Raw genomic sequence first — 23,701 nt, forward strand, 5'->3', positions numbered from 1 at the left:
CAAGTTGTACAAGTATGTACACTAAACCTATGAGTAATGCCTTGATATGTGAAAATCTATAATGTATATTGTAACACCCCGTACTCGAGACCGTTTCCGGAGTCGAACACGAGGTGCTAACGGACTTAATTCATTTACTTACACAGTTCATTTTAAAATTTCCAGACAAGCTGGTTAACTGCATCACTGTCACCTTAAAAATCATATCTCCAGTTCCAAAACTCGAAAACTGATTCCGTAAATTTTCCCTGAAACTAGAGTTATATGTCCATCTACAAATTTTTTTCTAGAATTTTTGGTCTAGCCAATTAGTACATTTTACTAGTTAAAGTCTCTCCTATTTCAGGGTTAGACTACTCTGACCTTCATGCATTACGACTTAGATATCTCCCTGTACAGAGCTTCAATACTTATGCTGTTTGTTTCTAATGAAACTAGAATAAAAAATGAATCTATACATATGAAGCATGACTTCTAATTGTCACTGGTTAATTTATGGTAAATTTTCAAAGTCAGAACAGGGGATCCAGTAATCGTTCTGGCCCTGTTTCACGAAAACTTAAACATCTCATAAAATACGGCTCATACAGTCGTTTCGCTTCTTCCATATGAAAATAGACTCATCAAGGTTCGTTTACATTATTTATTAATTATTTAATTACATTTCTACTATTTTTAGTGATTTTTCAAACTCACATTACTGCTGCTATCAGCATCTATTTTAAGGCAGATTTCACCTATTTCATAGTTTTCCATGAATCAACTAGCAAATTGACATACATTATTATCAAGGGTAATCCCGATTAGCCATGACGTACGTAGCACCAATAGGACCATGATTGGCCATTCCAATGGCTAGTCATTACCAAACATTTCCACACCACTTAATAACCATATCACAAGACCATAATGTTATACTTGAAATATACGAGCCATTTTCGCATGGCTATAATGAATACACATTACAAAAAGGTACTTAATTAACAACAAGGGTCAGCCCTATACATGCCGTTTTTCAAAATTGAACTAAAAGAGTACCAAAAGTGGCTTAGATAGTGTGGACAACTTCGACTTTGACAATCCCGAGTCCGATAGCTGAAGAGCAAAATCTATAAAACAGAGAATTAAAGCAGAGAATAAGCATTTCGATGCTTAGTAAGTTTTAAGCAATGAAATCATTTAAAGGAATGGCATAATAATATCAAGTTTATTTGTTCATCCCTTGGCCGAATAGAAACATAACCGAGATATCACTTTTATCATTAATATCACAAAAGTGAAACCAATTTATCTGGCCAACTCCAATCTACAACCGAATGCTCTCATCTCAAATGTCCTTGTCCATTTCATGCATATGCACACACATTCATAACTATGACATTCAACTCTCATATTCAGAACTCATACATCATAATCAGATCATAAACGTTTGGATGATTTAAATAATGTGCTAAGCATTCCCATCGAATTTCAAAGTCATAATTGAAGTATATTCACATTCTCAACAAGGGTAAATTACTTACCTGGTTGTCTTACAGTAAGTAGCGCATGTGATTAAAATTATTCCAGCATGTATTATATGATTTCTTGTAAGAACACTTACGGGTTTTCACCCTCAAATATTATGCTGGTGCAACATCCTTTGGAATAAAGTCTGACTCTTAGAACAGGCTCAAAAGCCCTTCGAGACCAAGCTCGGATTAGACTATCGGCTCAAGGCCCTTGAACTAAGTCCGGTTATGACACTGGCTCTAAAAAGCCCTTCGAAACTAAGTTCGGTTATTAGCACTGGCTCAAAAGCCCTTCGAGACCAAGCTCGGATTTAGACTCCGATTAGCATTCACACGTATATGCATATTTATATATATATCATATCACATCTGGATATCATTCCTGATACTCGAATACAATTACAGCATGTTTACTAACCATACATCGATCAATTCATTAATCCCACACAAATAACATAATCCCTTTTCGTTAATCCACAAGATTTCTATAACCATTCGGCTACAAGTAAATACCTTACTTATTTATTTTACCATGTAATTCAAGTAGAATCATCAAGTCACGAGTTAATTATTATGCTCATAGACAAATAATTGCCTTATTAAATCGTGAGCTAAATTTCATTACTCAAAGACTTACCTCGGATGTTGTCGAATGATTTCAACGGCTATTCGATCACTTTTTCCTTTCCCTTATCCAACTTTGATCCTCTAAGCTCTTAAGCTAAATTAAACAAATTTACTTCCCAATCAAACACATACATACGACAACCATATACATTTCAAAAACCAATTCAAAAATCAATTCAAAAACAAATTTTAGCATATTTGGTCATTAGAGCGACCTATTTAACTTTGAAGCATTCATTTCTAATTTTAATTAAACAATGCCGAATGCCATTAACTACTAATGCCACACACACACATATGCATAAAATTCATCCATACATAACCTATAGCTCATTCGGTCATTCATCTCTCAAACCTATCAAAGCTTCATATCAAACTTCCTTGGCCGAATACACATATAAGCACATAATGCACATTTAGCATTTTTATTTACTTCATGATACATTCGGCCTTGGCATAATTTCATTAAAAATCCCTATTAGCCACTTCACCAATCAATTATGTCATCTACTTAATATTTCATAACTTATCATGCTAGTGAATATTATTTATTCAAGTTCATCATCTTCATATTCGCATTAGCATCAAATATAATAGCCAATTCTTCCCACTTTGAATCTATGCATCCATTTAATCATAGTTTGTTCAAGCACTCATACAACAAGATTCATCCAATTTAACAAGAAACAAAACTTTATTCCTCCATAGCTACAATGGCCGAAAGATCTAGACATCTCAATACCGAAATTTCTAACATGGGTTGCCTAAAGAATTTGGTAGGGAGTTCAAATTTATCTAACATTTAAAGTAACTTAACACATCCATATAGCTAACATGCTAGTAGTATCAAGGCATCAACTAAAATTTTGAAGCCCTTAGCCAATCCTAACTCTCCAACAACTCCAATTTCATCCATGAGATAAATAGAAGTAGGCTAACCCTCCAAAGGATGTGTAAACCTCCAAAAGCAACATTGAACATACCTTAATCTAAAGAACCACCTTGGCCGAACTTTCCTCTTCTTCTTCCTTCAATTCACGGCAATGGAGGAGCAACCTAGCTAATTTTTGTTTCTCCCTACTAACCACTATTATTTTATTACCCATGTTCTTTATTTTATTATTTCTAACATAAAACACTAACATAAAATGTTTATAATACATTTTAACCCATAGCATGGACGGCCACTACTTGTCATAGGTGGAAATTTGACATGCAAACCCATTATTTTCATAACATGCACTAATAGATCCTTATAGATTAACCCATCACATTTCAAAGTGTCACACATAAGTCCTATTAACTAAATTCACATGCAATTGACCAAATCGAAGCTCAAAACTTTCACACAGTCATATTCACATATTTTAGACAATAAATATTATACTCAAATACTTCGGTGACTCGGTTTAGCGGTCCCGAAACCACTTTTCGACTAGGGTCAATTTAGGGCTGTGACATATATAATATTGGTGAATACTATGAAAATGACATGATTTGGGCTTAGTCTTTGATACTTGATGACATTAAGATTATGGGCCCATACTTATGATGCATAGCTATGTGTTCTTACCATGATGGATGAAATGATGTTTTATTAATTTGGTGAATAATAATTTCTAAATGAGTAAATTAGCCTTGACAGTTTTGGGCTACTGCAGTGGTGTAACTTTCAAAATACACTAAAAATAGTGGAAAATGAGTTATAGGCTGAATAAAATATGGGATTAAATCTATTTTGAGTCTAGTTTGTAATAAAAGAAACCGTGTAAGCAAAATAATTTCCTGTAATGAGATAATTGAAGTTATGTGAGATAGAGTCAGAATGACTTCGAAATCCCCTGTTTTGATTTGATAAAATCATTATAAATTGTAAAAAAATAGTTATGAATTGTAATTTATAAATTTAGAATACTTATTGAGCTATTTTCAAGAGAAATAGACGAGAACATTATTCGAGACCTGTGCTATAAGATAATTAAACTTTAGTGCAGAAGGGTTGGAACTATCAGACAGTGCATTAGGGGTAACTTTGAGGAATAAACTGTACCATTTGGCTAGACCAAAAATTCTATAAATTGTATGGTAGAACGGTATTTGAGTCTAGTTTCAAGGAAAATTAACAGAACTTAATTTGGAGTTTTGTAGCTCCAGATATAAATATTTTATCGACCATTGTACAAGAAAACAATTTATCTTGAATTTGTGAAAATGTTGGGAACATTGATAAAAACATGTAAATGAGTTGCTTATTGTTTTCATACGAACTTACTAAGTGTAAAGCTTACCCCTTTCCTTTCCCATGTTCTTTAGTGTTGCCAGGTTAGCTCAAGTTGGAGTTCTTCGGAGATATTATCACACAGTCAAGCTATCGCTATTGTGTAAGTGATCTCAAGTACTTTGAGTCTATGTCATGTATAGGGTTTAAATATTTGAGCATGTGATATTATATTTTAGCCAAATGTATTGGGTTACATTAACTGTTGAGGTTGTAAACCTATTTATATATGCATGCATGTGCTATGGTCTTATGTGATGAGTTTATAATAATTATGGCATGAATGTGGTAAAGATACGAGCAAAATCTATGATATCTATTGCATGAGAAATTGACATGATCATAACATGTTTATGGATGTTGAAGTGCCCATGTATGCCTTGTTGTATGCTATTGTATAAGTATGCGTGCGTGAGTTGTGAGGGTGACAAAATGGCTTGGAAAATAGCCTTGTATTTGTCCACACGGGTAGACACACAGGCATGTGTCTAGGCCGTGTGTGACACACGGTCCACCCCATGGGCTTGTTGTTCAGATGTGTGTCCCCTGTACCTAAGTTTTTCAAGTTAGTATGCATGGTAGTAAACACACAGGCAGAGACACGGCCGTGTGTCTCAGCAATGTGAAGGACACGGTCATAGGACACGGGCGTGTACCTTGGCCGTGTGGCTTCAATTTGTTCATGACCAAATTGGAAAAATGTCTAGGTTTTTGAACACGGGTTCGGGACACGGGCATGTCCCTAGCACAAGGGCATGTGCTCTATACTCACATGGGTGTGTGGAGCCTTACAACATAAAATTTTCCAAGTTTTTTCTTAAGTTCTCAGCTTGGACCCGAACCATCTCTAATGCATGTTTAGGGCCTCGTGAGCCCATTTAAGGGACAAAATGTATGTGAAATGAAAATTTTTAAATTAATCAAAATAATACGGCCCGATTTTATGTAGTTGGTTGAGTTTAAGTCTGGTAACAGCTCGAACCCTGTCCCGACGTTGGATACGGGCAAAGGGTGTTACATTTAGTGGCATCAGAGTATGGTTTAGTCAATTCTTGGACTAACATAACGTAAGTGAGTCTAGCTATACATGCCATAGTACTACTCATGACAGTGTGATATCTCCCGGCACTAACGAAACTATTTGCTAAGATAGGAAAGACTTCCAACCAAGAAAATCTTTTTAATGATAAGAGTAATATTGAGATGATTGAATCATGCTTGTAATATGTCAAATTTAGGAAAGGTATGAAAGGAAATTCATGATTTTTACATGAATTAATACTCAATATGTGATAATCATAAGTTAAAGAATGTGGAAACGTGGAATGAGATGAAAGTTAAGTTGTGATAAGCTCTTTCATGCATATTAGTATTCATATGATGTTACATGCCTAACTCATTTGGTCTAGTAATTATGAAAAGTAAAATTTACTTGAAATGACAGCATGTGTATATAAGTGCTTCTAGTGAATGATGTGTAATCAGTATGTACATGTGATTAACATTTATGTTTAAATCTCTGAATTAAAGATGCCATAATGTGATGTTGTATGATTTTGGTTATGGAATCATGAATGTTCTGATAACATGAAAACTAAAATGAAAGATCAAATTGAGTAGAACGCTGGAATTGAGTACGATCGTTCGATTATGAATTGACGAATAAGAGTATGGTTGGACCATGGCAGTGCAGGTGATATGTGTGCCAGTGTAAGACATGTCTGGGACATGTATAGGCCACATTGTGAAAGCCTGTGTAAGACATGTCTGGGACATGCATCGACTTTGAGACGAGAGCCAGTGTAAGAGATGTCTGGGACATACATCAGTCGCGTTGTGCAAGCTAGCGTAAAACCATGTCTGGGACATGGCATCAGCTTGATATGTGTCAGTGTAAGACCTGTTTGGGACATGGCATCAACACAGATGGATGAGAGCTAATATAAGACCATAGTTGGACTATGGCATCACGTAAATGATGTACTCAAGACCATAAGACATTTTCTAATTTGATAAAGGTTGGTAAGTAAATTTAGGCTAAGTGTTGAAACTTGATTAAACATTAATGGTGATTCGAGTAAAAGAAATGAAAATTTGTATTGCGATAAATTCATTGATGTTTGGCTAGTATTCATATGAAATAAAGTTGCATGTGTTACTAAGATATATGAAAGTGTGTTCATAACAAGTTGGAAATTTGAGATGTTTGAATTAGATGTGCATGATATTGTGTTGTTGTTAAGTGTGTATATGTGTGAGAGTCAAAAATTTAGAGGCTTTACAATCTTCACCCCCTTACCAGAATAGAGTTATATGATAAAATTCACAAGAAATATGTTGCATAAGCTTGCAAATGTGAAACTAAAGAGTGCAATACTAGAGTAATATGGGATTAGTGATGACTGAATTAATCAGAGGAATGATGTCGGATTTACAAAGATGGCTGAGTATGACGGATTCAATTAAGTAAAATTTTAGCTATCTCTCTCTTTTGAGTAATCTGTATTTTCCTTTATCCTTGGGAATATATATGGTTGCTCATTTCTAGTGAAATTCTTAGTTTATGAGGATGTTAACAACAGTAAAATCAGACGAAAGCTCAGTTGATCCGGTTAGTTGTAATCGACATTTCTTATCTCCTCAGAATTCTATTCTGATATGTCGAAATAGAGTCGATGGTGAAGATTTATGTGAGACCATTCTGATATTTCTATTGATTATGGTTTTATATATATGGGAAATATATTATCTCTATTATGATGGAATTCCAGAACGTATAGACGGTAGTTTCTTTCTGGTTTTCTCTGAGGGATTTTTTAGATTTTCCTTATTATTTTCTTTGAGGTTATATTCTTGGATTTCTGGTATGGTATTATATCTGGAATTCTTTATCTTGGTTTTTCCTATTGTTTTTATTTTGAGAATTACCAAACCTGGCTTATCCTTAAGCGTATTCTTTGACTTGCGATAATGGTATCTATTATGTTTATGCTTGTGGCTCGACTATGGAAGTGTGGAGATTCTAGTATTTCAATTTCTCTAATCTTCGTGTAAAGGATTATTATCAGTAAAGGTAAATTAAGCCATGTGCATTAAGTTTATTCTCTGGTTCGGGAATAATGTTGTGCAATTACGGGTAAGTAAACATACAGTCTAAAATGAAGAGATTGTATTCTTGAAAGTGTGATATGGAAACATATTAGTTGGATTTCTTTTATTCGAGAGATGTTATAAGTATAGTTTTCCTGATTAATAAAGAGACCACATCTATGAAGTTGGAATCATTGGATTCATGTTAGTAAAGTTTCTAAACAGTTGATGACCAGAGTATAAAAATGTGGCTATAAGTGGTAACTTAAACAAGTACAGCATGATTCGACTTTTAATTTGGAATTGCAGGAAGGATTTGATTTCTAGTTTTTGTTACTATTATTTTAGAGTAAGATTTGAGTACTGAGAAACTCTGGGTTATACAGAGAATTGAATACAGAGTTCACAGCAGTATCTTGTCTATTCTTCCAAAGGATGTTGAATTGTCTACAGAGTAAAGCCGAATATCAAATGTATTCGAGATTATTACTGTCAGTGATGACACTGGAAAGAAAATGAGAAAGGACTATTATGAATTTCGTATCAGTATATCTCTCATCCACGGGAAAAATGAGGGATGCAGGTTGAATTGTGATAGATTGATGATGGAAGTCTGCATGATTATTTTAGTATGTGCAGATATATTATTCGACAGATATGGCTGAACTATGTATCTGAGTTTATAATTCTTAGAATGTCAGCTCCAGTTTTTCGAATTAAGCTGAGGCTTATACCGTAGCTATGGAAAGGCTACAAGAAGAAATCCTAAGTATGAGACTAAGATGAATTATAAATTACGAGAAAAAGGTGAAAGTGATTCATGAAAGTTGAAATCAATTTCTTCTGGTAAGATTTTCGAGGACGAAAATCCCTAAAGGGGGGAGAATTTTAACAGCCCGATTTTGGGCCTAGTCAGAATAGTAGTTTCGGAACCACTATTCCGAGGCTGAAGAAAATTATTTTGATGTTATTTTATGTGATATAGTATATTTATAAAGGTGCATGAAAATTTTGGCATATTAATTTTAGCGATTTCTAGTCCAATTTCGAAAAAGGACTAAATTGCGTAAAAGGTAAAAGTTGTGTTTTGATGCCTAAAGGTGTTAAATTGCTTTGTATCTTAAATTTGGGGTCTTTAAAGTGAAATTATAGCCATTTTAAGTGTAGTGGCTGGCCATGGGACAAGAAATTTCAAATGGTCAACTTGTTAGGTGGGTGATGTCATTTTATGTAATTAAATAATGCCTAGCCTAGCTATTTCTTTTTTTCTTTTCATTCTTCCTCTTACCACCGATATTTCCAGCCAAGAAAAGGGTTTTGAAGCTTTTAACTTTCATCAAATAAACTCCCTTGCTAGTAAGTGATTTTAGTGCATTTTCTTGATGATTTTTATGTTTTTGGAACCCCTAAAGCATGAGCTTTCAAAAGAGGGGACTATTTTGCAAAATGATTAAGATTCTAGAGTTTTTCCATGATAGCATATGTGTTTTTTACTGAATTTTTATGGAAGAATATGAGTCTTATATGGGTGATAAACAACTTTTATGAAGGAAATTTGCTTGAAAACACAAAAAGGGTTATTTTGCAAAGTTGTAAAATAAATGTAAATATGTGAAATAATTGAGTTTGTGAGTTGCTATAGTTATGAAAATGGTTTTTCAGGGCTTAATGAGGAAGAAAATGTGATAAAAATCATTTTTCGAGCTCAGGGGCAATTTTGTAATTTTACCAAAGTATAGGGGCAAAATTAGAAATTTTTCCAAAATGTGTCATTGGACTAATTTGATTAGTATATTGTTTTGAATAAGTTAAATGTGATGTTATAGATGATGAAAAACAAGAGTCGGGCTTAGTACGAGGAAAAACGAGAAATTGATGTTTAGGCCTCTTTTACCAATTTAGTGTTGAGGTAAGTTCGTATGGTAATAATAATGCAATATCATGCTTGAATTAAAATTCTCTATTGTTATGTCATTAAGTGTATGATTTATTATATTGGAAGTCTGATGGAATAAGATGTTTCTTTGAAACAGTAAGTTTGTACGAAAGTAATTTATCAATTTCATTATCATATGCTTAATACTTGATATTGTAAAAAATGTGGATATATGCCTTTATTTGGATTTACATGTGATGATTCAGTGAAAATGTGATGATAACTTTGAGTCTCGGAAATCCCGGGTGACTCTAAGGAACGCTTAGGATTTCGGGTATCATGACACCATATTAAATGTATGACAGTGTAAGACCATGTCTAGGACATGGCATCGGCGATGATATGTGTGCTAGTATAAGACCATATTTGGGATATGGCAACGATATGTGGATCCATGTAAGACATATGGGACATGGGTTTGGTATTCTATTTGGTGTATGATGATTCCAAACATCCTTTAGCATCCTGAGTGTTCAACGGGTAATGAAATGGATGATGTGATGAAAGCCCTAAGGTGGGCATGTTAAAGAAGGTATGATTATATACTTTATTATGAGTTGGTATAGGTATGTACACTAAACTCACGAGTAATACCATGATATATAATGGTTCCAATGAGGTAAGTCATTAGTGAGTATGTACTTGAGTTATGTTACAAGTTGTACAAGTATGTACACTAAACCTATGAGTAATACCTTGATATGTGAAAATCTATGATGTATATAGTATTTGGTGAATACTATGAAATTGGCATGATTTGGACTAAGTCTTTGATACTTGATGGCCTTTAGATTATGGGTCCATGCTTATGATTCATAGCTATGTGTTCTTACCATGATGCATGAAATGATGTTGTATTAATTTGGTGAATAATAATTTGTGAATGAGTAAATTATCCTTGACAGTTTTGGGCTACTGCAGTAGTGTAACTTTCAAAATACACTAAAAATAGTGGAAAATGAGTTAGAGGCTGAATAAAATATGGGATTAAATATTATTTAGTCTAGTTTCTTATAAAAGAAATCGTGTGAGCAAAAGAATTTCCTGTAATGAGATATTTAAAGTTATGTGAGACAGAGTCAAAATGACTTCAAAATCCCCTGTTATGATTTGAGAAAATAATTATAAATTTTACAAAAATAGTTATAAATTATAATTTATATTTTATAATACTTAATGAGTCTATTTGCAAGAGAAATATACTAGAACATTATTTGAGACCTGTGCTCTAAGATAATTAAACTTTAGTGCAGAAGGGTCAGAACTGTCAGACAGTGCATCAGGGGTAAATTTGAGGAATAAACTATACCAATTGGCTAAACCAAAAATTCTGGAAATTGTATGGTAGAACGGTATATGAGTCTAGTTTTAAGGAACTTAATTTGGAGTTTTTTAGCTCTAGATATAAATATTTTATAAACTGTTGTACAAGAAACCAACTTATCTTGAACTTGCGAAAATGTTGGGAACATTGATAAAAACATGTTAATGAGTTGCTTATTGTTTTCATATGAACTTACTAAGCGTAAAACTTACCCCTTTCCTTTCCCATGTTCTCTAGTGTTGCCAGGTTAGCTCAGGTTGGAGTTCGTCGGAGATATTATCACACAGTCAAGCTATCGCTATTGTGTAAGTGATTTTAAGTACTTTGAGTCTATGGCATGTATAGGGTTTAAATATTTGAGCATGTGATATTATATTTTAGCCAAATGTATTGGGTTACATTAACTGTTGAGGTTGTAAACCTATTTATATATGCATGCATGTGCCATGGTCTTATGTGATTTGTTTATAATGATTATGGCATGAATGTGGTAAAGATGGGAGTAAAATCTATAATATCTATTGCATGAGAAATTTACATGATCATAACATGTTTATGGATGTTGAAGTGCCCATTTATGCCTTGTTGTATGCTATTGTATAAGTATGCATGCGTGAGTTGTGAGGGTGACAAAATGGCTTGGAAAATAGCCTTGTATTTGTCCACACGAGTAGACACACGGACGTGTGTCTAGGCCGTGTGTGACACATAGTTTGCTCCATAGGCGTGTTGTTCAGCTGTATGTCCCCTATACCTAAGTTTTTCAAGTCAGTATGCATGGTAGTAAACACATGGGCAGAGACACAGCCATGTGTCTTAACTGTGTGAAAGATACGGTCATAGGACACAGACGTGTACCTTACCCTTGTGGCTTCAATTTGTTCATGGCCAAATTGGCAGAATGTCCACGTTTTTGAACAAGGGTTCGGGACACAGGCGTGTCCCTAGCACACGGGTGTGTGCTCTATACTCACACGGGCGTGTGGAGCCTTACGGCATGAAATTTTCCAAGTTTTTCTTAAGTTCTTGATTTAGTCCCGAACCGTCTCTAATGCATGTTTAGGGCCTCGTGAGCTCGTTTAAGGGACAAAATGAATGTGAAATGAAAAGTTTGAAATTAATCAAAATTTTACGGCCCGGTTTTATGTAGTTGGTTGAGTTTAAGTCCGGTAACACCTCGTACCGTATCCCGGCGTTGGACACGGGCGACAGGTGTTACATACATCACTCATTAGATTTCAATATGCATATACTTTTCACATCATGTGTTCATATAACATATTCAAGACATGCCCCTGTAATTCAAGTATGTTTTTATAATAATTTGCCTTGAATTCAGATTATTTCATGTTGGAACTTTGCCATTAAATTATATGAAATATTTTATCATATGATTAATACGCTTGAGGCTTACAATTCTATACTCATGAACGAATAGATTGATCAAACAACTTCCATGTTCGTATATCATCATATCATATTTCCATATATCATTTATTATCATTTTCATGTATTTTCAGGCAAGTACACGTACTAATTCATTTCATGTTCATATTTTTCTCATATCAAGATTTTGCCAGTTGAATTTACTAGAAATATCGATGGTTACTCTCATGTAGTACACTTTAAGTGTACAAAACTCTCGAGCCACCTTTTCAAGTCATTCGGGAAAATCATATACTTTGATGCTCACATAGAGCTACGGTAATCCATAACATATGCAGAATTACTACCAATCATTAAGCTTATACCTCGATGCTCACACAGAGCTACGGTAGTCCACAACGTATGTGGAATTACTACCAATCACTATATTCATAGAAATTTATTTCATAATGATCGAAAGACTTATCAGGACTACTCGTCCAAGCTAAATCCTATCTGCAACACATGCAGCATCACCTTTACACTAATCCATCGAAATTTCCTTCATTCAACAAGGACTTATTCCTTTTCTTAAGTTACGTCGAACATACGATCATATATTTTTATATATTAAATATTCAAAACACCTATTTCAAGTATATATTTATAACCTTTTTCATTTAATCGAAACTTAATACTTATAAATCATCATCGGATATGTAATCTTTTTTATACACATGACAATAATTCAATCACATACACAATACTTAATTCAAACATATATTTATAACATTTTTCATTTAAACGAGGTTTAACATTTATCAAGTATAGTCGGGCATATGGTCAATTTATATATAAGGCATTCATACAATTCACACATACAACATTTATTTCAAGCATAAAATATTCTCAATTTAGTTACATGCAATTACTTCGACAAATGTTCATGTATATAATATCTACTAAACCGATATTTTTCTCTTTTCCTCGTTCTAACTCCGAATTTGATCTTCCCAGATCTATATTAATAAACTCAACATCAATTCATGTTTATTTCAATTCAATTTACATCTTTGGAAAAATTACCATTTTGCCCCTAACTTTTTAAATAAATGATGATTTCGTCCCTAGGCTCGAAAAATGAAATTCATGCAATTTATTCCTTATTCCAAGACTAAATATTTTTATATATATCAATAGCAGCCCTTAAAGTCCATGAAATTTCAAAATTTTCCATAAATTCAACAACTTTACAATTTAATCCCTAAATCATGATTTCACTCAAAATTCTTTAATAAAATACCTTTACATATCCATTAACATCTCAATTTCATCATCAAATAACTAAAATCATATGAACTTATCAATGGTATATTACAAAACTTCCAACAAAATCAAAAACTAATGAAATAACAAGTTGGACCTAATTGTAAAAGTCCAAAAACATAAAAATTTCATTGAAAAAGCAAGAATTGAAGCTAAAATATGAAAGACCAGCTCAAACCCTCTTCAATGGCTATTTTTGACAGAAAATTGATGAAGAAAATGTCTAGAAACTATTAAAATAACATTTGGCCATATAAACTTTATTTTAATTCCAATTTTGTCCCTAATCACATAAATATTTTTGATTTATTTTCACGTTATGCCGCCTCAGCCATTTAAGATGGTCTATTTTCCCTTTTAGTCCTCCTTTATTTAATATTAGGCTATTTAATCACTTTAGCAAGTTTTGCACCTTTTTTAATTTAGTCCTTTTTAATTAATTGACTACCGAAAATTGAAATTTTCTGACGAAACTTTAATACTACCATATTGGCACTCCACAAATATTTATAAAAAAATATTTATGGCTTGATTTATAGCACCGACGGCTCGACATCTCTTTTTCTCAATTAATTGACCTAATAAATTTTTATAAACACAAATTTACTAATTCAAAAATCTTTTAAAAACCACATTTAACTCATAAATATTAAATAATAATATTTACGAGCTCATTTTTCAAATTTAATGGCCTCAAACCACAGTTTCTGACATCATTGAAATTCGAGCTATTACAAGTTAGTCCAAAGATTAATTTATTGTTTGACATAATTTATTGTCAATGTTTGATTGCTACAACAAGAGTTCACTTACTGTTAATATTACTGTCCAAAGACTTGATATTGATGTAGTGTTTGGTATCTTAAGATGGGATTAGTATTATCTTGAATTTATTGTTTACTTATGAATATTAATGTGAGCTTGCTTTTATTTGTTTTTGTTCTATATAAAACTGGTTCATCTTCTACTGCCACAATATCTGATAATATAAATTCTATACACATGCTTAATGGGACTAATTTTAATGAATGGAAAAGGCACCTACTTATAGTGCTTGGCTATATGGACATAGACTTTGCATTAAGGGAAGAACAACTTGTAACTCTCACTACGGAAAGCACCCTTGATGCTAATAGGGATTTTGAGAGGTAGGATCGTTCAAATTGCATGAGTCTATTGATAATGAGCACAACATTCAAGAAGACTTTAGGGGCACAGAATCTGAACAAATTTGTAACAACCCGATTTTGGGGCAAGTCGAAACAGTGGTTTCAGGACCATAAATTCGATATATAAAAATTTAGTTTTATTACATTTTTATGGTATACAGTTTCACGGAATGATTTTTTGAAAATTTCGTTCAAAAATTTTGACATTTGGGCCCTCAATTTAGTAAAAAGGCCTAAATTGTAAAAAGTGTAAAAGTTGAGTTCTACATGCTAGAGGTGTCCAATTTCTATGAGATTTTAAATTGAAGGTACTTAGATGGTAATTAGAGCATTTTACTTTAAGTTGGACAAAAATAGACACGGGGTAAGAGAATTTTTGTGTTTTGAGAAAAAGGGCATTTTGGTCATTTGGTTAATAAAAGAATAAAAAGGGAAAATAAAGCCAAAATTGTGTCCATCTTCTTCTACCTTGGCCGAAATTCTCAAGACACCATAGCTAGGGTTTTCTTCAACTTTCAAGCTTGATTGTAAGTACATCCTAGCCCCGTTTTTTATGCTCTTTACATTTTTGAAGTCGTTATCACCCGATTTTTCTATTTCTACCATTGTTTTGAAGTAAGGTTCATGTTTAAAAATTTACCAATATGTGACATGCATGTATTTTGATGTTTGATGGAAGATATTGTAAGTTTAAGGTGTGATAGACAATTTTTACTAAGTGATTTTTAATGAAAATATATAAAAATGACTTATTTGTAGAAAAGACGTAAAATGGGTAGTAAAAATCTGATTTGATGAAAAATGTGGGCTGATATGAGCATCTATAAGGTTCGGCTAGGCTTGGGTAACAAAGAAATTGAATACATTTCATTTTACGGGCTTAGGGATAAATTTGTAAAATTGTGAAACTTTAGGGGCAAAAAGATAATTTTGCCATAATGTGATGTTTGGACTGATTTGAGTAATGTGAATATTAAAAAAGTTAAATTTGCTATTATAGATCAAGAAAAATGAAGTTCGGACCTTGACCGGGGAAAGAATAAAGTGTTTGACGATTAGATCCTTTTCTACTATTTTTTATACTGAGGTAAGTTCGTATGTAAGTAATGCATCATTATTGATGCTTTAATGGCTTTAATATCGTATGGATTGTAATTTACTCTTTGAGCATAATTGAAAAAGTTCGACAAGAGAGAAAATCCCGGTTGAACTTTAGGAATAGTTAGGATACAAATGTCATGACATTAGGGTTAGTTGAGATTACGTGTAAGACCATATCTGGGATATGAATCGATATGAGACTTCGTGTAAGACCATAGCTGGGCTATTGGCATCGATATGAGATCCCATGTAAGACCATATCTGGGATATGGCATTAGTATGGTACTATGTGTGTGAGATATCCCGAGTATCCTTTAGTATTCCAAGTGGTTCAATGAAAAACTTAATGGCGATGTTTAAGTTGTGAAAGCCTATGGTATGTTGTGAAAGATTATGGTAAGTTGCAAGTTAGTTCAGGTATGTACATAAAACTCATGCTTAATGAGCTCGATATGTGATGAACCCTCAGTGTGGTATGATTGAGTAAGTTATGATGTTAAGGTTTTAATAACATCTTTGTTAAGTTTGATTATGAAATTTTACAATGATATTTATGTTAATTTACTTCATGTTAAATTTATGTTAAAGTGTGTATGATGCCTATTATTTGCATAGGAACTTACTAAGCTTTAAAGCTTACTCCCCTTTCTTTTTTCCTTATCTTATAGTGTCACCAAGCCAGCTCGGGGATTGAAGACGGTCAAAGATCCATTCATACTATCAAATTATGATTTTGAGTATTTATATTACAATATTTTGGGCTATGGCATGTATAGGGACTTGGTCATTTTGTTATGTGTCATATTTGATTTGGCCAAATTTGTTGGCCTTAATGGTTGATAATTCATTTTGTAAATGGCTATTGAAATTGGCTAATATTGGCTTAAGTATATATATGCATATGATGATGTTTTCATGGATGTGAGAATTTTCATGGATTGAGTTGATAAGTAGGTGATGTTTGTATGTGGTAGATGGTTGCATGTAAATGATATATCGATATCTTGTTTGTGGCTGAATTGGTTGTATGTATATGCTTGGACTAGTGTTGCTTGTTGTTGTGTAGGTTGGTGCAAGTAAGGGTGGCAAAATGGCTTGGTAAATAGCATTCTTTTTGTCTACACGGTTAGACACACGGGTGTGTGTCTAGGCCGTGTGTGACACACAGCTTGCCCAATAGGTGTGTGATCTGGCTGTGTGTCCCCTGTATTTTGAATTTTAGCTTAGAATTGGTCATACTGGCAGAGACATGGCCGTGTGTCTCAGCCGTGTGAAGGACACGGCACAAGGACATGGGCGTATGCCCAGGGTGTGTAAAGTCTACACCTATTTTATGAAAAATTATGAAAATTAAATCGCCCACACGGCCTAAGCACACAGACGTGTGACTTGGTCGTGTGACTTCAATTTGTTGATGATGTCATAAACAGAGAATTACACGGGTTAGAGACACGGGTGTGTGTGACCACACGGCCTGCCCACATGGGCGTGTCCCAAGCCAAATGGGTGTGTGACCCCTGTTTTAGTGAAAAAAAATTTCTAAGTGTAGGGAAATTTTTTAAAGTTCTCTGTTTAGTCCCAAACCACCTCCAATGCATGTTTTGGGCCCCGTAGGCTCGTTTTAGGGACTATATGATTATTTATGAAAATTTTTAAATTTGAGTGGAAATTTATGTCCCGGTTTTGAATGTTTGTCTGAGTTTAAGTCTGGTAATGCCTCGTACCTTATTCTGGCATCGAATACGAGTAAGGTGTGTTACAAGATTACTTAGGCCAAGGGTTTCCTTGACGGAATTGAGAAACGTTTTGCCAAAAACAATAAGGTTGAGATGACATCACTTTTGACTTATTTGATGTCTATGGAGTGTAAGGGTCAAGGAAATTCTGAGCGATCTAGGGGCTATGAGTTTTATGATCCCACAATTACAAATATTTTTGAGACGGGAACTACAACATTTTTTGGGGATGTTGAGTTTGGATGGAGAAATAAGGTTAAAGATTTTGCTTTTGAGGAGGAATTAGATTTTAACTTAGTTCCTGATATCACTTTTGACAATGTTCAGGTTCTCATACCTATCATTTATCAAGAAGTGAATCTAAAATCTCAACAAGACAATGTTGAACAACTCCATATTCAAAATTAGGTAATTGTTCCAAAAAAAAAAAAACTCAACAACATTAAGAATAAATGGCATTAAAATGGTCCACTAGAGAAAGGATTATAATGACTTTAGTAGAATATTTTGATCTTAAGCTACATCAGATGAATATTAAGTTAATGGTTTCTCAATGGTAACATTGGTCATACAGTTATATGGTGCAAGTAGAAAACTTTGTGTCTGATGATGCCAAGTTAATGATTTGAAAATTAAAGAACTTCATCTATGGGTTTAAGCAGACTTCTTGTCAATAGTATTACAAATTTTACCAAATGATTATCTCATTCGGTTTAGAGATGAATTTGGTCGGTAATTGTATATACCATAAGTTTAGTGGGAGTAAGGTTCTATATTTAGTTTTATATGTTAATGACATATTTTTTTTGTCAAAATAAGTATAGTTTCAATCAATACCCTAAGAATGATTATGAGATTACAGAAATGCATAAGATTTTTTACATTTTAGCAGTGGCAAGTCTAATGTATGTTCATGTTTGTATACATTGGAATATTGTGTACACTGTTTGGATGTTAGGTAAATATTTAAGCAACCCTGATTTGGACCATTGGATAGCATCCAAGAGGGTTATAAGGTATTTTTAGAGAACAAAAAATTATATACTCAGATATCAGAGGTCTGATCAGTTAGAGATCATCAAGTATACAGACTCTGATTTTGATGGAATATGGATACAAGATTTTGTCACTAAGGTGCAAATTGTGAAAACAAATTGCAATTTTTTATTCCAATAGCAACAGGAGCACATCAAAGTCAAAACACATAGACTTCAAGTTCCTGGTTGTTAAAGTAAAAGTTCAAAGTAGTTAGGTGCCTATAAAGCATATTGCGGATCTGCTTACTAAAGGATTACCACCCAATGTTTTTCATGAGCACACTGCTCATATGGGTGTAATGTCATTTGAGAATATTTGGTTTTAGTAGGAGTTTTTAATTTTTAATACTTTTATGTTATAGACATATTTTCAGTTATTTTAGTTTACGAATATTAAGTTTATTTTTCTTAGAAATAAAATTTATTTGGTTTATTCACATTCTGATTTGGGTAAGGTTTGATCTCACTAAGGTTTAAGAAGGACCAGTTGGAAATAAATATGTTTAGATCATATTGCATGTAATTTCCATGCTACACATCCACACTTGATCTATGTCATTTGGTTGTGTTAATTTACGTGATCAGGATGGATTTAGTTACGATATATGTAACGAAAGTCGTCTTGGTTCTATGTTAACATAATTAATAGACGATATTGTTCAGAATACCTTTTTTGGATATGATGGTAAAGTTTTGAGCTCATAAAGTTATATAATGACTTGCAATTATAAGGCAATCGATATATATATGTGGTCCTAGTGGGAGATTGTTGGAAAATATGGACATCACATTTATAATATAATTAATTGCATGTTATTATTATTTACTACCATAATAGGTTAGTCCAAATTAAAAGTGATCTAATTTGGTTAAGGTTTATTGGGCTTTAATTATTAAATAAAGTATGGGTCAAATATTTGTAGATACTCTAATAACTAATTTCTAATTAATAATGGGCTAATTAGAAATTAGGGCTAATGTGCCAAAGTTGTATATTAGGGTTATGGTCTCCAAATTACACATAACAAGATTACTTTTCTAATATCCCATCCTTAGGAAAAAGAGTAAATATTCTCTGAATTAATTGTGTGCTAATTTGGAAGATCAAAAACCTATGATCCGTAGATTTCAAGAAATCAATTAATTCAGGCTTCCACATCTAGTTTTGCTCTTGATTTATTCTTGATGATTTGACATGATATATCCTAATTTATGGTTTGTTTTATGTTTTATATTAGATTTTGATTTTACGGTTCTAACATAGATTCTTTGTCGAGAATGTACCAATAAGAGTGTTCAAGAACTGCAAAGATTTGGGAGTGAGATTCCCATTCTACCAACCAATGAAAATATACTCGAGCCTATGGAATGCAGATGACTAGGCCACTAGGGGTGTACTGGAGAAGACCAATTGGTCAAAAGCCCATTTTATAGCTTCCTACAAGGGCTTCCACATTGAAGGGTGCGTGTCATCAGTGGAAGCCAAGTTCTGTGCCACCTAGGGGAAATGGTGGTGGGACCAAAAGGAGTTCCAGGACCTTGATTCTTATTATTGGAGGAGGCTCGTGTGGGTTCGCAACAAGTTCACCATCTACAACTATTGTAGTGATAGGATCAGATGCCCTACCATGCACCCTGAGTGCAAGAGAGATAGGGACATCTAATATTTAATTTCAGTTAAAACTCATGTCCACAATCAACATTTTGTATCCCTTATCACCAGTACTATATACATATAAATATGTATAAGGTCGACCCTGTTAGGGTCGTGTTTTTTCATTTCTTCCGAGCATCATCATTTGGAGGCCTTCAATTCCATTTTCATATAATTTATTTCAATTATTTGTTATCATGGCAACGATAATATTAAGTTTATACTATTTTTGTGTGTACGATTAATTAATTTATTAATATTCAATAATTAATATAATATTTTTATTTATTTTGAAGAAATTTTTTTATAATTACTATTTATGTATTAGATATTGAACTCAAAATCTCATTGTGGAATATAAGAATCTTACCACTACGTTAAAAATTGTTGACATAAAAGTATATTATTTAAATCTATATAATTAATTTACTGTTATACAAAGTATTAAATCTGTCCATATTTTGTTTGATGCGTCTATTCTCAACGGCTAGTCGTCGAAGCTTTTAACTGTAAGCTCTTTGATCGACTTTTCATTCGCTTTCTATCATTTGTTACAGCTCATAGACCAGAAATGTTAGAAGAATGAGCAAAAATAGTTCTTTAGAGTTAAATGTTTATTTTGTCTTTTCTATAAGACATAAAAATAAATTTAAATATTTATTTTAATTGGACCCTACTCTATTATTTGAAGTCAATTGACTTTTAACATTCTATGGATAGTGTGATAACATTTTATTTTATATATCACATTATTAAATAATTTATAAATGATTAAAATTTCAAATGTTTAGAAAAATTAAAATTATCATAAATAAAATCTATAATTCCAAAAAATATGAAAAAGGATCTTAAAATTTGAGAAAAAGATAAAATTCAACAATTTAGAAGATATTTTCAAATGTTTTATATAATTTTAGTAGAATAGATATAGAAAAGATATCTATTTTTTAAAAAAATTAAAAGTTTACAATTTTAAAATTTCCCAAAAATTATGTCAAAATAAAATATTTTCAAAAAAAGATTTTTTGTTAGTACTCGATACATCGAGAGTGTTTTTTATTATTATTCTAGACGTAGTTTTAAAAATTATAATGTGTATTTTTCTTAAAATACATATATTTTAAATATTTTTATACTCTTGTAAGGCACTAGTCAACCCTGACTCTACTTGTAAAGTAGAGGTGCTCATGGGCAGTCGGGTTTAACTATGATATTAACATACTTTATACTTGCCGCAAGCCGGGTTGGCCCGAAATATGAGTCTAAAAGTTTGCTAAAACCCGTCCATATTATCAAAAGATTAACCCAAGCTCACTCACTTATATTGTTTTTAAATTTTATAAAAATATTTATTTTATTTTACTTTGATATTTAATAGTTTTATATTTTTTATTTATTGAAAGTTTTATATAGTTATCTTAACATTGTTTTAATGCTTATATTACAGTATTATTATATATTTGTATAGATTTATTTTTAATGTGTTCTAAATAACATAATATAAAGTATTATAAACTTAAAACGAGTTAAGTCAAGCTCGCCTTGATTGTTCTAGCCCAAGCCTTTAAACAGGCCTAATTTTTTGTGCAAACTCATTTTTCGGGCATAATATTTTTGCCCAAACCCTTTCAAAATTTGAGCAAGCCTTTGGGCCTGGACAAGTAACCCGACCCATGAGCAAATTTATCGTGGAGTCTGAAAACTCTACTAACAATGTACCGAATATTATTCTTTTCTTTTAATAATTCATAATTCATAATTCATTACATTTCATTTATATATATATATATATATATATATATATTTGTTTTTAAAGAGTGATCATTCCAATCAACCATATCTTTTTAATGCTGAATAAAAAATTGAATTAAATTTATATTTTAAAAAAATTAGAATTTTTTTGCCTATTGTATCTTAACTCAATTAATATGGGTATTATTGCCAATGTAAGAGGATGTGAGTTCAAGTACGTTGAAGCAAATTATCCTTCTATGTAACACCCCTAGCCCGTATTCATCGCCGGAATAGGATTACGGAGCATTACCAAACTTAATACTTAAACAAACAAACATTTTCATACATTTTTCATATCCAAACAAAAGTCATTCACATTCAATCATGTTGTCCTTAATACGAACCCTCGAGGCTCAAATCATACATAAAAAACGGTTCGGGACTAAACCGAGAACTCAGGAATTTTTTGGGAAAACATAGAAAATTTTCAAAACTCAGGGGACACTAGGTCATATGGCTAGGCCGTGTGTCTCACATGGCCAAAACATGCCTGTGTCGCAGGTCGTGTGGACATTTGAAATGGGATCACATGGCCATGTCCCAACCCGTGTCCTACCCCGTGTAGCTCCCTGACTCGGGTCACACAGCCAACCACACGCCCGTGTGACTAGCCTATGTACCCTTCGAAATGGCCTCACACACCCGTGTGCTAGGCCGTCTGCTAGGTCGTACTAAAACTGTAGGGTATACTGACTTATGTGACACGGCCAAGTCACACACCCGTGTCTCTGCCCTTGTGGACATACGGCTGTGTCACCTAACTGTGTGTCACACATGGCTGAGACACACGCTCGTGTCTCTGCCATTGTGGAAAAAAATAGGCTATTTTCCAAGCCATCTTTCTCACCCAAATTTGCATCAACCTAAACATGTCAAATGACATATAACATAGCATCAGTAGGCATTCAAACCAATCTCAACCAAATCCAAATCATGCTATTTCAATACCAACAGCCACAAAGCACATAAGTATCACAATTAGCTATTCACTTTCATACCAATTTCACATTTAAAAATCACTTAAATGGTTGCTTTCAACTATGCATTCTTTTGCCTAAAACCATATGCATACCATATCTTAATTTCAACCATTTGGTACTCAAAATACCAATTCACAACAAGCATTCACATAGCAACTATAAACCACATAACAAAAATGCCATTTACACACATATATACATCACCAAATATACCAAAATAAGCCAAATCACATGGCTAAACACATAACCTTTACATATACCATTTACAAGCCAATCTAATTGGCTATACACATCACAAACATATAGGCCATAATAACCACAACACCTATACATGCCATAACCATGTACACAAGTTCAAAAGTACCAAAATGACAGTTGGATAGTGTGATGAGATCTTCGACTACTCCCAATCTGAGCAAGCTTCTAAAGCACTATAAAACACAGAAAAATAAATAGAGTAAGCTAAAAAGCTTAGTAAACTTGTGTAGCTTGAAAGTATAATTCACAATTTAGGAAATATAAACATAATATACTACAATTCCATTTAATCACAAGGCTATCATATATTCATTCAAGTAGCTAATCATAAAACTCATCAATTTCATCGATCCAATGCTTATATGGTTTACGTACTTACCTGCACCAATACGTATCAATCTCACACTCTTTTATACCGTTGGTATACCTTTTGAACCATTTCGAATAATATTAGAAACCTGAGAATCTTGCACCCTAAGTGCCAATACATGGTCGAAACCATCTAAATTTCATAT

The 23,701-nt window shown here is 33.0% G+C and overlaps 1 pseudogene; it reads left to right on the forward strand.

The window, feature by feature from the left end:
- LOC108469313 (xyloglucan endotransglucosylase protein 34-like) overlaps positions 1-20,164 on the forward strand; it is a 60,446-nt pseudogene extending 40,282 nt beyond the window's left edge.
- The last annotated feature ends 3,537 nt before the right edge of the window (positions 20,165-23,701 follow it).

The sequence above is a fragment of the Gossypium arboreum genome, chromosome 12 (assembly GCF_025698485.1).
Source record: "Gossypium arboreum isolate Shixiya-1 chromosome 12, ASM2569848v2, whole genome shotgun sequence".
Lineage (NCBI taxonomy): Eukaryota > Viridiplantae > Streptophyta > Magnoliopsida > Malvales > Malvaceae > Gossypium > Gossypium arboreum.